Here is a 17,460-nt window from a genome sequence, read left to right on the forward strand (position 1 = left end):
ACGCCCGACCGCCTTTGTCTCTCTCCCAGTTCTAGTGATGTTTACAACACCACCACCACCATCACTCCCCACACACACACACAGTGCGCTAACCACTGCACCATCACTCCCCACTCACACACACAGTGCGCTAACCACTGCACCACCACTCCCCACTCAGACACACAATGCCCTAACCACTGCTCCACCACTCCCCACTCACACAGAGTGCGCTAACCACTGCACCACCACTCCCCACTCACACACAGTGCGCTAACCACTGCATGAACCACTTCCCACTCACACACAGTGCGCTAACCACTGCACCACCACTCCCCACACACACTCAACGTGCGCTAACCACTGCACCACCACTCCCCCCACACAAATTATTTCGCGACTCAATGCTGCCCTCTTGTGGTAAAAAACTAGAATCTCACTAGCTTTGTCAGTGTCTGTGGAACAGCACTTGCCCCTACAACCAGCTAGAGGCTACGTGGGGTAGCTTTGTCTGGATGAATGGGTGGGTGAGTGGGTGAGTTTGTGAGTGAAATTCTAGTTTTTTACCACAAGAGGGCAGCATGGAGTCACGAAAAAATTTGTGTGGGGGGAGTGGTGGTGCAGTGGTTAGCGCACGTTAAGTGTGTGGGGAGTGGTGGTGCAGTGGTTAGCGCACTGTGTGTGAGTGGGGAGTGGTGGTGCAGTGGTTAGCGCACTGTGTGTGAGTGGGGAGTGGTGGTGCAGTGGTTAGCGCACTCTGTGTGAGTGGGGAGTGGTGGAGCAGTGGTTAGGGCATTGTGTGTCTGAGTGGGGAGTGGTGGTGCAGTGGTTAGCGCACTGTGTGTGTGAGTGGGGAGTGATGGTGCAGTGGTTAGCGCACTGTGTGTGTGTGTGGGGAGTGATGGTGGTGGTGGTGTTGTAAACATCGCTAGAACTGGGAGAGAGACAAAGGCGGTCGGGCGTGGTGGTGCTGGCCACCCACTCCCTCTGTGTGTGTAGCCACAGTGCCGGTAGCCTTCATAGGCGCTATTGCTCACAGCACTTGCCCCTACAACCAGAAAGAGTCTACCTGGGGTAGCTTTGTCTGTGTCTCTGTGACAACATTTGCCCCGACAACCAGCTAGAGGCTACCTGGGGTAGGTTTGTCTATGTATGTTTTGACAGCACTTGCCCCTACAGCCCTGCTAGAATTTATCTGGGTTAGCTTTTTTGTATCTGTGTGGCAGCACTTGCCCCTACAGCCCTGCGAGAGGCTACCTAAGGTACCGGTATCCACTCACCTCTTCTTTACGCTGCCCGATGGGGCTTGGGGGGGGGGGAAAGGCTCGCCCTGAACTCCACCCTGCGAACCTCACGCGGAATGTTGAGGACGGCTGAGGCCGCCTGAACTTCGTGCCGACGTTCCTGAATGACGACTCCGCAGAATTTTTTTTTGCTCCGCCCCCACTCCCTTATATGGCAACAAAAACCCGTTAGTACCCGGATCATCTGACGTCATCCTGCGCATCCAATCGAACGCCCCCGGCCGTTGGGGGGTGGTGGGGGGGGAGGCTCGTCATCCCCCCCACCCGCGCCGCCGCCCCCGCCCCCCTCCCGCTGTTTACCAAGTGACAAATCGCTGCCCGTGGCGCGAACGGTGATTGGCTGGGACTGTTGCCGGGGGCTGCAGAGGCGCCGGGGGGTGTCTGAGAGGAGGCAGAAGCTGTGAGGTGACGTCATCGGTTGGGCCCAATCAAAGGTAGACGAGAAGCGACGGCGGTGATTGGCTGGGACTGTTGCCGGGGGCTGCAGAGGCGCCGGGGGGTGTCTGAGAGGAGGCAGAAGCTGTGAGGTGACGTCATCGGTTGGGCCCAATCAGGTAGCCTTTGGCAGGGGTGTAGGGGCAAGTGCTTTTACATAGACACAGACAAGGTAGCCCAGGTAGCCTCTAGCGCGGCTGTAGAGGCTAGTGCTGTTACTTTCAGAGAAAGCTACCCCAGGTAGCCTCTAGCAGGGCTGTAGGGGCAAGTGCTGTTACACAAACACATACAAAGCTACCCCAGGTAGCCTCTAGCAGGGCTGTAGGGGCAAGTGCTGTTACACAAACACATACAAAGCTACCTTACGTAGCCTCTCGCAGGGCTGTGGGGTAAGTGCTCTCACACAGATACAAACAAAGCTAACCCAGATAAATTCTAGCAGGGCTGTCGGGGCAGGTGCTGTCAAAACATACATAGACAAAGCTACCCCAGGTAGCCTCTAGCGGGGCTGTAGAGGCAAGTGCTCTCATACACAGACACAGACAAAGCTACCCCAGGTACCCTCTAGCAATGCTGTAGGGGCAAGTGCTGTTACACAAACACAGACAAAGCTACCCCATGTAGCCTCTAGCAATGCTGTAGGGGCAAGTGCTGTTACACAAACACAGACAAAGCTACCTTAGATAGCCTCTCGCAGGGCTGTAGGGGCAAGTGCTGCCACACAGATACAAAAAAGCTAACCCAGATAAATTCTAGCAGGGCTGTAGGGGCAAGTGCTGTCAAAACATACATAGACAAAGCTACCCCAGGTAGCCTCTAGCTGGTTGTCGGGGCAAATGTTGTCACAGCGACACAGACAAAGCTACCCCAGGTAGAATCTTTCTGGTTGTAGGGGCAAGTGCTTTGAGCAATAGCACCTATGAAGGCTACCGTCACTGTGGCTACACACACAGAGGGAGTGGGTGGCCAGCACCACCACGCCCGACCGCCTTTGTCTCTCTCCCAGTTCTAGTGATGTTTACAACACCACCACCACCATCACTCCCCACACACACACACAGTGCGCTAACCACTGCACCATCACTCCCCACTCACACACACAGTGCGCTAACCACTGCACCACCACTCCCCACTCAGACACACAATGCCCTAACCACTGCTCCACCACTCCCCACTCACACAGAGTGCGCTAACCACTGCACCACCACTCCCCACTCACACACAGTGCGCTAACCACTGCATGAACCACTTCCCACTCACACACAGTGCGCTAACCACTGCACCACCACTCCCCACACACACTCAACGTGCGCTAACCACTGCACCACCACTCCCCCCACACAAATTATTTCGCGACTCAATGCTGCCCTCTTGTGGTAAAAAACTAGAATCTCACTAGCTTTGTCAGTGTCTGTGGAACAGCACTTGCCCCTACAACCAGCTAGAGGCTACGTGGGGTAGCTTTGTCTGGATGAATGGGTGGGTGAGTGGGTGAGTTTGTGAGTGAAATTCTAGTTTTTTACCACAAGAGGGCAGCATGGAGTCACGAAAAAATTTGTGTGGGGGGAGTGGTGGTGCAGTGGTTAGCGCACGTTAAGTGTGTGGGGAGTGGTGGTGCAGTGGTTAGCGCACTGTGTGTGAGTGGGGAGTGGTGGTGCAGTGGTTAGCGCACTGTGTGTGAGTGGGGAGTGGTGGTGCAGTGGTTAGCGCACTCTGTGTGAGTGGGGAGTGGTGGAGCAGTGGTTAGGGCATTGTGTGTCTGAGTGGGGAGTGGTGGTGCAGTGGTTAGCGCACTGTGTGTGTGAGTGGGGAGTGATGGTGCAGTGGTTAGCGCACTGTGTGTGTGTGTGGGGAGTGATGGTGGTGGTGGTGTTGTAAACATCGCTAGAACTGGGAGAGAGACAAAGGCGGTCGGGCGTGGTGGTGCTGGCCACCCACTCCCTCTGTGTGTGTAGCCACAGTGCCGGTAGCCTTCATAGGCGCTATTGCTCACAGCACTTGCCCCTACAACCAGAAAGAGTCTACCTGGGGTAGCTTTGTCTGTGTCTCTGTGACAACATTTGCCCCGACAACCAGCTAGAGGCTACCTGGGGTAGGTTTGTCTATGTATGTTTTGACAGCACTTGCCCCTACAGCCCTGCTAGAATTTATCTGGGTTAGCTTTTTTGTATGTGTGTGGCAGCACTTGCCCCTACAGCCCTGCGAGAGGCTACCTAAGGTACCGGTATCCACTCACCTCTTCTTTACGCTGCCCGATGGGGCTTGGGGGGGGGGGAAAGGCTCGCCCTGAACTCCACCCTGCGAACCTCACGCGGAATGTTGAGGACGGCTGAGGCCGCCTGAACTTCGTGCCGACGTTCCTGAATGACGACTCCGCAGAATTTTTTTTTGCTCCGCCCCCACTCCCTTATATGGCAACAAAAACCCGTTAGTACCCGGATCATCTGACGTCATCCTGCGCATCCAATCGAACGCCCCCGGCCGTTGGGGGGTGGTGGGGGGGGAGGCTCGTCATCCCCCCCACCCGCGCCGCCGCCCCCGCCCCCCTCCCGCTGTTTACCCAGTGACAAATCGCTGCCCGTGGCGCTAACGGTGATTGGCTGGGACTGTTGCCGGGGGCTGCAGAGGCGCCGGGGGGTGTCTGAGAGGAGGCAGAAGCTGTGAGGTGACGTCATCGGTTGGGCCCAATCAAAGGTAGACGAGAAGCGACGGCGGTGATTGGCTGGGACTGTTGCCGGGGGCTGCAGAGGCGCCGGGGGGTGTCTGAGAGGAGGCAGAAGCTGTGAGGTGACGTCATCGGTTGGGCCCAATCAGGTAGCCTTTGGCAGGGGTGTAGGGGCAAGTGCTTTTACATAGACACAGACAAGGTAGCCCAGGTAGCCTCTAGCGCGGCTGTAGAGGCTAGTGCTGTTACTCTCAGAGAAAGCTACCCCAGGTAGCCTCTAGCAGGGCTGTAGGGGCAAGTGCTGTTACACAAACACATACAAAGCTACCCCAGGTAGCCTCTAGCAGGGCTGTAGGGGCAAGTGCTGTTACACAAACACATACAAAGCTACCTTACGTAGCCTCTCGCAGGGCTGTGGGGTAAGTGCTCTCACACAGATACAAACAAAGCTAACCCAGATAAATTCTAGCAGGGCTGTCGGGGCAGGTGCTGTCAAAACATACATAGACAAAGCTACCCCAGGTAGCCTCTAGCGGGGCTGTAGAGGCAAGTGCTCTCATACACAGACACAGACAAAGCTACCCCAGGTACCCTCTAGCAATGCTGTAGGGGCAAGTGCTGTTACACAAACACAGACAAAGCTACCCCATGTAGCCTCTAGCAATGCTGTAGGGGCAAGTGCTGTTACACAAACACAGACAAAGCTACCTTAGATAGCCTCTCGCAGGGCTGTAGGGGCAAGTGCTGCCACACAGATACAAAAAAGCTAACCCAGATAAATTCTAGCAGGGCTGTAGGGGCAAGTGCTGTCAAAACATACATAGACAAAGCTACCCCAGGTAGCCTCTAGCTGGTTGTCGGGGCAAATGTTGTCACAGCGACACAGACAAAGCTACCCCAGGTAGAATCTTTCTGGTTGTAGGGGCAAGTGCTTTGAGCAATAGCACCTATGAAGGCTACCGTCACTGTGGCTACACACACAGAGGGAGTGGGTGGCCAGCACCACCACGCCCGACCGCCTTTGTCTCTCTCCCAGTTCTAGTGATGTTTACAACACCACCACCACCATCACTCCCCACACACACACACAGTGCGCTAACCACTGCACCATCACTCCCCACTCACACACACAGTGCGCTAACCACTGCACCACCACTCCCCACTCAGACACACAATGCCCTAACCACTGCTCCACCACTCCCCACTCACACAGAGTGCGCTAACCACTGCACCACCACTCCCCACTCACACACAGTGCGCTAACCACTGCACCACCACTCCCCACTCACACACAGTGCGCTAACCACTGCACCACCACTCCCCACACACACTCAACGTGTGCTAACCACTGCACCACCACTCCCTCCACACAAATTATTTCGCGACTCAATGCTGCCCTCTTCTGGTAAAAAACTAGAATCTCACCCACCAACTCACCCACTCACCCACCCACCCATTCATCCAGACAAAGCTACCCCACGTAGCCTCTAGCTGGTTGTAGGGGCAAGTGCTGTTCCACAGACACTGTGTTTGTGTAACAGCACTTGCCCCTACAGCATTGCTAAAGGGTACCTGGGGTAGCTTTCTCTGTGTCTGTGTATGAGAGCACTTGCCCCTACAGCCCCGCTAGAGGCTACCTGGGGTAACTTTGTCTATGTATGTTTTGACAGCATTTGCCCCGTCAGCCCTGCTAGAATTTATCTGGGTTAGCTTTGTATGTATCTGTGTGAGAGCACTTGCCCCTACAGCCCTGCGAGAGGCTACCTAAGGTAGCTTTTTCTGTGTTTGTGTAACAGCACTTGCCCCTACAGCCCTGCTAGAGGCTACCCGGGGTAGCTTTCTCTGTGTGTAACAGCACTAGCCTCTACTGCCGCGCTAGAGGCTACCTGGGGTAGCTTTGTCTGTGTCTATGTAAAAGCACTTGCCCCTACAGCCCTGCCAAAGGCTACCTGGGGTAGCTTTGTCAGTGTCTGTGGAACAGCACTTGCCCCCACAGCCAGCTAGAGGCTACCTGGGGTAGCTTTGTCTGGATGAGTGGGTGGGTGGTTGAGTGAGGGGGTGAGTTGGTGAGTGAGATTCTAGTTTTTACCACAAGAGGGCAGCATTGAGTTGCGACATAATTTGTGTGGGGGGAGTGGTGGTGCAGTGGTTAGCGCACGTTGAGTGTGTGTGGGGAGTGGTGGTGCAGTGGTTAGCGCACTGTGTGTGAGTGGGGAGTGGTGGTGCAGTGGTTAGCGCACTGTGTGTGAGTGGGGAGTGGTGGAGCAGTGGTTAGGGCAATGTGTGTGTGAGTGGGGAGTGATGGTGCAGTGGTTAGTGCACTGTGTGTGTGTGTGGGGAGTGATGGTGGTGGTGGTGTTGTAAACATCGCTAGAACTGGGAGAGAGACAAAGTCGGTCGGGCGTTGTGGTGCTGGCCACCCACTCCCTTTGTGTGTAGCCACAGTGCCGGTAGCCTTCATAGGTGCTATTGCTCAAAGCACTTGCCCCTACAACCAGAAAGAGTCTACCTGGGGTAGCTTTGTCTGTGTCTCTGTGACAACATTTGCCCCGACAACCAGCTAGAGGCTACCTGGTGTAGCTTTGTCTATGTATGTTTTGACAGCACTTGCCCCTACAGCCCTGCTAGAATTTATCTGGGTTAGCTTTTTTGTATCTGTGTGGCAGCACTTGCCCCTACAGCCCTGCGAGAGGCTACCTAAGGTACCGGTATCCACTCACCTCTTCTTTACGCTGCCCGATGGGGCTTGGGGGGGGGGGAAAGGCTCGCCCTGAACTCCACCCTGCGAACCTCACGCGGAATGTTGAGGACGGCTGAGGCCGCTGAACTTCGTGCCGACGTTCCTGAATGACGACTCCGCAGAATTTTTTTTTGCTCCGCCCCCACTCCCTTATATGGCAACAAAAACCCGTTAGTACCCGGATCATCTGACGTCATCCTGCGCATCCAATCGAACGCCCCCGGCCGTTGGGGGGTGGTGGGGGGGGAGGCTCGTCATCCCCCCCACCCGCGCCGCCGCCCCCGCCCCCCTCCCGCTGTTTACCAAGTGACAAATCGCTGCCCGTGGCGCGAACGGTGATTGGCTGGGACTGTTGCCGGGGGCTGCAGAGGCGCCGGGGGGTGTCTGAGAGGAGGCAGAAGCTGTGAGGTGACGTCATCGGTTGGGCCCAATCAAAGGTAGACGAGAAGCGACGGCGGTGATTGGCTGGGACTGTTGCCGGGGGCTGCAGAGGCGCCGGGGGGTGTCTGAGAGGAGGCAGAAGCTGTGAGGTGACGTCATCGGTTGGGCCCAATCAGGTAGCCTTTGGCAGGGGTGTAGGGGCAAGTGCTTTTACATAGACACAGACAAGGTAGCCCAGGTAGCCTCTAGCGCGGCTGTAGAGGCTAGTGCTGTTACTCTCAGAGAAAGCTACCCCAGGTAGCCTCTAGCAGGGCTGTAGGGGCAAGTGCTGTTACACAAACACATACAAAGCTACCCCAGGTAGCCTCTAGCAGGGCTGTAGGGGCAAGTGCTGTTACACAAACACATACAAAGCTACCTTACGTAGCCTCTCGCAGGGCTGTGGGGTAAGTGCTCTCACACAGATACAAACAAAGCTAACCCAGATAAATTCTAGCAGGGCTGTCGGGGCAGGTGCTGTCAAAACATACATAGACAAAGCTACCCCAGGTAGCCTCTAGCGGGGCTGTAGAGGCAAGTGTTCTCATACACAGACACAGACAAAGCTACCCCAGGTACCCTCTAGCAATGCTGTAGGGGCAAGTGCTGTTACACAAACACAGACAAAGCTACCCCATGTAGCCTCTAGCAATGCTGTAGGGGCAAGTGCTGTTACACAAACACAGACAAAGCTACCTTAGATAGCCTCTCGCAGGGCTGTAGGGGCAAGTGCTGCCACACAGATACAAAAAAGCTAACCCAGATAAATTCTAGCAGGGCTGTAGGGGCAAGTGCTGTCAAAACATACATAGACAAAGCTACCCCAGGTAGCCTCTAGCTGGTTGTCGGGGCAAATGTTGTCACAGCGACACAGACAAAGCTACCCCAGGTAGAATCTTTCTGGTTGTAGGGGCAAGTGCTTTGAGCAATAGCACCTATGAAGGCTACCGTCACTGTGGCTACACACACAGAGGGAGTGGGTGGCCAGCACCACCACGCCCGACCGCCTTTGTCTCTCTCCCAGTTCTAGTGATGTTTACAACACCACCACCACCATCACTCCCCACACACACACACAGTGCGCTAACCACTGCACCATCACTCCCCACTCACACACACAGTGCGCTAACCACTGCACCACCACTCCCCACTCAGACACACAATGCTCTAACCACTGCTCCACCACTCCCCACTCACACAGAGTGCGCTAACCACTGCACCACCACTCCCCACTCACACACAGTGCGCTAACCACTGCATGAACCACTTCCCACTCACACACAGTGCGCTAACCACTGCACCACCACTCCCCACACACACTCAACGTGCGCTAACCACTGCACCACCACTCCCCCCACACAAATTATTTCGCGACTCAATGCTGCCCTCTTGTGGTAAAAAACTAGAATCTCACTAGCTTTGTCAGTGTCTGTGGAACAGCACTTGCCCCTACAACCAGCTAGAGGCTACGTGGGGTAGCTTTGTCTGGATGAATGGGTGGGTGAGTGGGTGAGTTTGTGAGTGAAATTCTAGTTTTTTACCACAAGAGGGCAGCATGGAGTCACGAAAAAATTTGTGTGGGGGGAGTGGTGGTGCAGTGGTTAGCGCACGTTAAGTGTGTGGGGAGTGGTGGTGCAGTGGTTAGCGCACTGTGTGTGAGTGGGGAGTGGTGGTGCAGTGGTTAGCGCACTGTGTGTGAGTGGGGAGTGGTGGTGCAGTGGTTAGCGCACTCTGTGTGAGTGGGGAGTGGTGGAGCAGTGGTTAGGGCATTGTGTGTCTGAGTGGGGAGTGGTGGTGCAGTGGTTAGCGCACTGTGTGTGTGAGTGGGGAGTGATGGTGCAGTGGTTAGCGCACTGTGTGTGTGTGTGGGGAGTGATGGTGGTGGTGGTGTTGTAAACATCGCTAGAACCTGGAGAGAGACAAAGGCGGTCGGGCGTGGTGGTGCTGGCCACCCACTCCCTCTGTGTGTGTAGCCACAGTGCCGGTAGCCTTCATAGGCGCTATTGCTCACAGCACTTGCCCCTACAACCAGAAAGAGTCTACCTGGGGTAGCTTTGTCTGTGTCTCTGTGACAACATTTGCCCCGACAACCAGCTAGAGGCTACCTGGGGTAGGTTTGTCTATGTATGTTTTGACAGCACTTGCCCCTACAGCCCTGCTAGAATTTATCTGGGTTAGCTTTTTTGTATGTGTGTGGCAGCACTTGCCCCTACAGCCCTGCGAGAGGCTACCTAAGGTACCGGTATCCACTCACCTCTTCTTTACGCTGCCCGATGGGGCTTGGGGGGGGGGGAAAGGCTCGCCCTGAACTCCACCCTGCGAACCTCACGCGGAATGTTGAGGACGGCTGAGGCCGCTGAACTTCGTGCCGACGTTCCTGAATGACGACTCCGCAGAATTTTTTTTTGCTCCGCCCCCACTCCCTTATATGGCAACAAAAACCCGTTAGTACCCGGATCATCTGACGTCATCCTGCGCATCCAATCGAACGCCCCCGGCCGTTGGGGGGTGGTGGGGGGGGAGGCTCGTCATCCCCCCCACCCGCGCCGCCGCCCCCGCCCCCCTCCCGCTGTTTACCAAGTGACAAATCGCTGCCCGTGGCGCGAACGGTGATTGGCTGGGACTGTTGCCGGGGGCTGCAGAGGCGCCGGGGGGTGTCTGAGAGGAGGCAGAAGCTGTGAGGTGACGTCATCGGTTGGGCCCAATCAAAGGTAGACGAGAAGCGACGGCGGTGATTGGCTGGGACTGTTGCCGGGGGCTGCAGAGGCGCCGGGGGGTGTCTGAGAGGAGGCAGAAGCTGTGAGGTGACGTCATCGGTTGGGCCCAATCAGGTAGCCTTTGGCAGGGGTGTAGGGGCAAGTGCTTTTACATAGACACAGACAAGGTAGCCCAGGTAGCCTCTAGCGCGGCTGTAGAGGCTAGTGCTGTTACTCTCAGAGAAAGCTACCCCAGGTAGCCTCTAGCAGGGCTGTAGGGGCAAGTGCTGTTACACAAACACATACAAAGCTACCCCAGGTAGCCTCTAGCAGGGCTGTAGGGGCAAGTGCTGTTACACAAACACATACAAAGCTACCTTACGTAGCCTCTCGCAGGGCTGTGGGGTAAGTGCTCTCACACAGATACAAACAAAGCTAACCCAGATAAATTCTAGCAGGGCTGTCGGGGCAGGTGCTGTCAAAACATACATAGACAAAGCTACCCCAGGTAGCCTCTAGCGGGGCTGTAGAGGCAAGTGCTCTCATACACAGACACAGACAAAGCTACCCCAGGTACCCTCTAGCAATGCTGTAGGGGCAAGTGCTGTTACACAAACACAGACAAAGCTACCTTAGATAGCCTCTCGCAGGGCTGTAGGGGCAAGTGCTGCCACACAGATACAAAAAAGCTAACCCAGATAAATTCTAGCAGGGCTGTAGGGGCAAGTGCTGTCAAAACATACATAGACAAAGCTACCCCAGGTAGCCTCTAGCTGGTTGTCGGGGCAAATGTTGTCACAGCGACACAGACAAAGCTACCCCAGGTAGAATCTTTCTGGTTGTAGGGGCAAGTGTTTTGAGCAATAGCACCTATGAAGGCTACCGTCACTGTGGCTACACACACAGAGGGAGTGGGTGGCCAGCACCACCACGCCCGACCGCCTTTGTCTCTCTCCCAGTTCTAGTGATGTTTACAACACCACCACCACCATCACTCCCCACACACACACACAGTGCGCTAACCACTGCACCATCACTCCCCACTCACACACACAGTGCGCTAACCACTGCACCACCACTCCCCACTCAGACACACAATGCCCTAACCACTGCTCCACCACTCCCCACTCACACAGAGTGCGCTAACCACTGCACCACCACTCCCCACTCACACACAGTGCGCTAACCACTGCATGAACCACTTCCCACTCACACACAGTGCGCTAACCACTGCACCACCACTCCCCACACACACTCAACGTGCGCTAACCACTGCACCACCACTCCCCCCACACAAATTATTTCGCGACTCAATGCTGCCCTCTTGTGGTAAAAAACTAGAATCTCACTAGCTTTGTCAGTGTCTGTGGAACAGCACTTGCCCCTACAACCAGCTAGAGGCTACGTGGGGTAACTTTGTCTGGATGAATGGGTGGGTGAGTGGGTGAGTTTGTGAGTGAAATTCTAGTTTTTTACCACAAGAGGGCAGCATGGAGTCACAAAAAAATTTGTGTGGGGGGAGTGGTGGTGCAGTGGTTAGCGCACGTTAAGTGTGTGGGGAGTGGTGGTGCAGTGGTTAGCGCACTGTGTGTGAGTGGGGAGTGGTGGTGCAGTGGTTAGCGCACTGTGTGTGAGTGGGGAGTGGTGGTGCAGTGGTTAGCGCACTCTGTGTGAGTGGGGAGTGGTGGAGCAGTGGTTAGGGCATTGTGTGTCTGAGTGGGGAGTGGTGGTGCAGTGGTTAGCGCACTGTGTGTGTGAGTGGGGAGTGATGGTGCAGTGGTTAGCGCACTGTGTGTGTGTGGGGAGTGATGGTGGTGGTGGTGTTGTAAACATCGCTAGAACTGGGAGAGAGACAAAGGCGGTCGGGCGTGGTGGTGCTGGCCACCCACTCCCTCTGTGTGTGTAGCCACAGTGCCGGTAGCCTTCATAGGCGCTATTGCTCACAGCACTTGCCCCTACAACCAGAAAGAGTCTACCTGGGGTAGCTTTGTCTGTGTCTCTGTGACAACATTTGCCCCGACAACCAGCTAGAGGCTACCTGGGGTAGGTTTGTCTATGTATGTTTTGACAGCACTTGCCCCTACAGCCCTGCTAGAATTTATCTGGGTTAGCTTTTTTGTATGTGTGTGGCAGCACTTGCCCCTACAGCCCTGCGAGAGGCTACCTAAGGTACCGGTATCCACTCACCTCTTCTTTACGCTGCCCGATGGGGCTTGGGGGGGGGGGAAAGGCTCGCCCTGAACTCCACCCTGCGAACCTCACGCGGAATGTTGAGGACGGCTGAGGCCGCCTGAACTTCGTGCCGACGTTCCTGAATGACGACTCCGCAGAATTTTTTTTTGCTCCGCCCCCACTCCCTTATATGGCAACAAAAACCCGTTAGTACCCGGATCATCTGACGTCATCCTGCGCATCCAATCGAACGCCCCCGGCCGTTGGGGGGTGGTGGGGGGGGAGGCTCGTCATCCCCCCCACCCGCGCCGCCGCCCCCGCCCCCCTCCCGCTGTTTACCCAGTGACAAATCGCTGCCCGTGGCGCTAACGGTGATTGGCTGGGACTGTTGCCGGGGGCTGCAGAGGCGCCGGGGGGTGTCTGAGAGGCGGCAGAAGCTGTGAGGTGACGTCATCGGTTGGGCCCAATCAAAGGTAGACGAGAAGCGACGGCGGTGATTGGCTGGGACTGTTGCCGGGGGCTGCAGAGGCGCCGGGGGGTGTCTGAGAGGAGGCAGAAGCTGTGAGGTGACGTCATCGGTTGGGCCCAATCAGGTAGCCTTTGGCAGGGGTGTAGGGGCAAGTGCTTTTACATAGACACAGACAAGGTAGCCCAGGTAGCCTCTAGCGCGGCTGTAGAGGCTAGTGCTGTTACTCTCAGAGAAAGCTACCCCAGGTAGCCTCTAGCAGGGCTGTAGGGGCAAGTGCTGTTACACAAACACATACAAAGCTACCCCAGGTAGCCTCTAGCAGGGCTGTAGGGGCAAGTGCTGTTACACAAACACATACAAAGCTACCTTACGTAGCCTCTCGCAGGGCTGTGGGGTAAGTGCTCTCACACAGATACAAACAAAGCTAACCCAGATAAATTCTAGCAGGGCTGTCGGGGCAGGTGCTGTCAAAACATACATAGACAAAGCTACCCCAGGTAGCCTCTAGCGGGGCTGTAGAGGCAAGTGCTCTCATACACAGACACAGACAAAGCTACCCCAGGTACCCTCTAGCAATGCTGTAGAGGCAAGTGCTGTTACACAAACACAGACAAAGCTACCCCATGTAGCCTCTAGCAATGCTGTAGGGGCAAGTGCTGTTACACAAACACAGACAAAGCTACCTTAGATAGCCTCTCGCAGGGCTGTAGGGGCAAGTGCTGCCACACAGATACAAAAAAGCTAACCCAGATAAATTCTAGCAGGGCTGTAGGGGCAAGTGCTGTCAAAACATACATAGACAAAGCTACCCCAGGTAGCCTCTAGCTGGTTGTCGGGGCAAATGTTGTCACAGCGACACAGACAAAGCTACCCCAGGTAGAATCTTTCTGGTTGTAGGGGCAAGTGCTTTGAGCAATAGCACCTATGAAGGCTACCGTCACTGTGGCTACACACACAGAGGGAGTGGGTGGCCAGCACCACCACGCCCGACCGCCTTTGTCTCTCTCCCAGTTCTAGTGATGTTTACAACACCACCACCACCATCACTCCCCACACACACACACAGTGCGCTAACCACTGCACCATCACTCCCCACTCACACACACAGTGCGCTAACCACTGCACCACCACTCCCCACTCAGACACACAATGCCCTAACCACTGCTCCACCACTCCCCACTCACACAGAGTGCGCTAACCACTGCACCACCACTCCCCACTCACACGCAGTGCGCTAACCACTGCACCACCACTCCCCACTCACACACAGTGCGCTAACCACTGCACCACCACTCCCCACACACACTCAACGTGTGCTAACCACTGCACCACCACTCCCTCCACACAAATTATTTCGCGACTCAATGCTGCCCTCTTCTGGTAAAAAACTAGAATCTCACCCACCAACTCACCCACTCACCCACCCACCCATTCATCCAGACAAAGCTACCCCACGTAGCCTCTAGCTGGTTGTAGGGGCAAGTGCTGTTCCACAGACACTGTGTTTGTGTAACAGCACTTGCCCCTACAGCATTGCTAAAGGGTACCTGGGGTAGCTTTCTCTGTGTCTGTGTATGAGAGCACTTGCCCCTACAGCCCCGCTAGAGGCTACCTGGGGTAACTTTGTCTATGTATGTTTTGACAGCATTTGCCCCGTCAGCCCTGCTAGAATTTATCTGGGTTAGCTTTGTATGTATCTGTGTGAGAGCACTTGCCCCTACAGCCCTGCGAGAGGCTACCTAAGGTAGCTTTTTCTGTGTTTGTGTAACAGCACTTGCCCCTACAGCCCTGCTAGAGGCTACCCGGGGTAGCTTTCTCTGTGTGTAACAGCACTAGCCTCTACTGCCGCGCTAGAGGCTACCTGGGGTAGCTTTGTCTGTGTCTATGTAAAAGCACTTGCCCCTACAGCCCTGCCAAAGGCTACCTGGGGTAGCTTTGTCAGTGTCTGTGGAACAGCACTTGCCCCCACAGCCAGCTAGAGGCTACCTGGGGTAGCTTTGTCTGGATGAGTGGGTGGGTGGTTGAGTGAGGGGGTGAGTTGGTGAGTGAGATTCTAGTTTTTACCACAAGAGGGCAGCATTGAGTTGCGACATAATTTGTGTGGGGGGAGTGGTGGTGCAGTGGTTAGCGCACGTTGAGTGTGTGTGGGGAGTGGTGGTGCAGTGGTTAGCGCACTGTGTGTGAGTGGGGAGTGGTGGTGCAGTGGTTAGCGCACTGTGTGTGAGTGGGGAGTGGTGGAGCAGTGGTTAGGGCAATGTGTGTGTGAGTGGGGAGTGATGGTGCAGTGGTTAGTGCACTGTGTGTGTGTGTGGGGAGTGATGGTGGTGGTGGTGTTGTAAACATCGCTAGAACTGGGAGAGAGACAAAGTCGGTCGGGCGTTGTGGTGCTGGCCACCCACTCCCTTTGTGTGTAGCCACAGTGCCGGTAGCCTTCATAGGTGCTATTGCTCAAAGCACTTGCCCCTACAACCAGAAAGAGTCTACCTGGGGTAGCTTTGTCTGTGTCTCTGTGACAACATTTGCCCCGACAACCAGCTAGAGGCTACCTGGTGTAGCTTTGTCTATGTATGTTTTGACAGCACTTGCCCCTACAGCCCTGCTAGAATTTATCTGGGTTAGCTTTTTTTATCTGTGTGGCAGCAATTGCCCCTACAGCCCTGCGAGAGGCTACCTAAGGTACCGGTATCCACTCACCTCTTCTTTACGCTGCCCGATGGGGCTTGGGGGGGGGGGGAAAGGCTCGCCCTGAACTCCACCCTGCGAACCTCACGCGGAATGTTGAGGACGGCTGAGGCCGCTGAACTTCGTGCCGACGTTCCTGAATGACGACTCCGCAGAATTTTTTTTTGCTCCGCCCCCACTCCCTTATATGGCAACAAAAACCCGTTAGTACCCGGATCATCTGACGTCATCCTGCGCATCCAATCGAACGCCCCCGGCCGTTGGGGGGTGGTGGGGGGGGAGGCTCGTCATCCCCCCCACCCGCGCCGCCGCCCCCGCCCCCCTCCCGCTGTTTACCAAGTGACAAATCGCTGCCCGTGGCGCGAACGGTGATTGGCTGGGACTGTTGCCGGGGGCTGCAGAGGCGCCGGGGGGTGTCTGAGAGGAGGCAGAAGCTGTGAGGTGACGTCATCGGTTGGGCCCAATCAGGTAGCCTTTGGCAGGGGTGTAGGGGCAAGTGCTTTTACATAGACACAGACAAGGTAGCCCAGGTAGCCTCTAGCGCGGCTGTAGAGGCTAGTGCTGTTACTCTCAGAGAAAGCTACCCCAGGTAGCCTCTAGCAGGGCTGTAGGGGCAAGTGCTGTTACACAAACACATACAAAGCTACCCCAGGTAGCCTCTAGCAGGGCTGTAGGGGCAAGTGCTGTTACACAAACACATACAAAGCTACCTTACGTAGCCTCTCGCAGGGCTGTGGGGTAAGTGCTCTCACACAGATACAAACAAAGCTAACCCAGATAAATTCTAGCAGGGCTGTCGGGGCAGGTGCTGTCAAAACATACATAGACAAAGCTACCCCAGGTAGCCTCTAGCGGGGCTGTAGAGGCAAGTGCTCTCATACACAGACACAGACAAAGCTACCCCAGGTACCCTCTAGCAATGCTGTAGGGGCAAGTGCTGTTACACAAACACAGACAAAGCTACCCCATGTAGCCTCTAGCAATGCTGTAGGGGCAAGTGCTGTTACACAAACACAGACAAAGCTACCTTAGATAGCCTCTCGCAGGGCTGTAGGGGCAAGTGCTGCCACACAGATACAAAAAAGCTAACCCAGATAAATTCTAGCAGGGCTGTAGGGGCAAGTGCTGTCAAAACATACATAGACAAAGCTACCCCAGGTAGCCTCTAGCTGGTTGTCGGGGCAAATGTTGTCACAGCGACACAGACAAAGCTACCCCAGGTAGAATCTTTCTGGTTGTAGGGGCAAGTGCTTTGAGCAATAGCACCTATGAAGGCTACCGTCACTGTGGCTACACACACAGAGGGAGTGGGTGGCCAGCACCACCACGCCCGACCGCCTTTGTCTCTCTCCCAGTTCTAGTGATGTTTACAACACCACCACCACCATCACTCCCCACACACACACACAGTGCGCTAACCACTGCACCATCACTCCCCACTCACACACACAGTGCGCTAACCACTGCACCACCACTCCCCACTCAGACACACAATGCCCTAACCACTGCTCCACCACTCCCCACTCACACAGAGTGCGCTAACCACTGCACCACCACTCCCCACTCACACACAGTGCGCTAACCACTGCACCACCACTCCCCACTCACACACAGTGCGCTAACCACTGCACCACCACTCCCCACACACACTCAACGTGTGCTAACCACTGCACCACCACTCCCCCCACACAAATTATTTCGCGACTCAATGCTGCCCTCTTGTGGTACAAAACTAGAATCTCACTCACAAACTCACCCACTCACCCACCCACCCATTCATCCAGACAAAGTTACCCCACGTAGCCTCTAGCTGGTTGTAGGGGCAAGTGCTGTTCCACAGACACTGACAAAGCTACCCCAGTTTGCCTTTGGCAGGGCTGTAGGGGCAAGTGCTGTTA

Source organism: Petromyzon marinus, unplaced genomic scaffold (assembly GCF_048934315.1).
Source record: "Petromyzon marinus isolate PM22_M1 ecotype Great Lakes invasive population unplaced genomic scaffold, UKy_Petmar_22M1.pri1.0 PM_G_Scaffold_89, whole genome shotgun sequence".
NCBI lineage: Eukaryota > Metazoa > Chordata > Hyperoartia > Petromyzontiformes > Petromyzontidae > Petromyzon > Petromyzon marinus.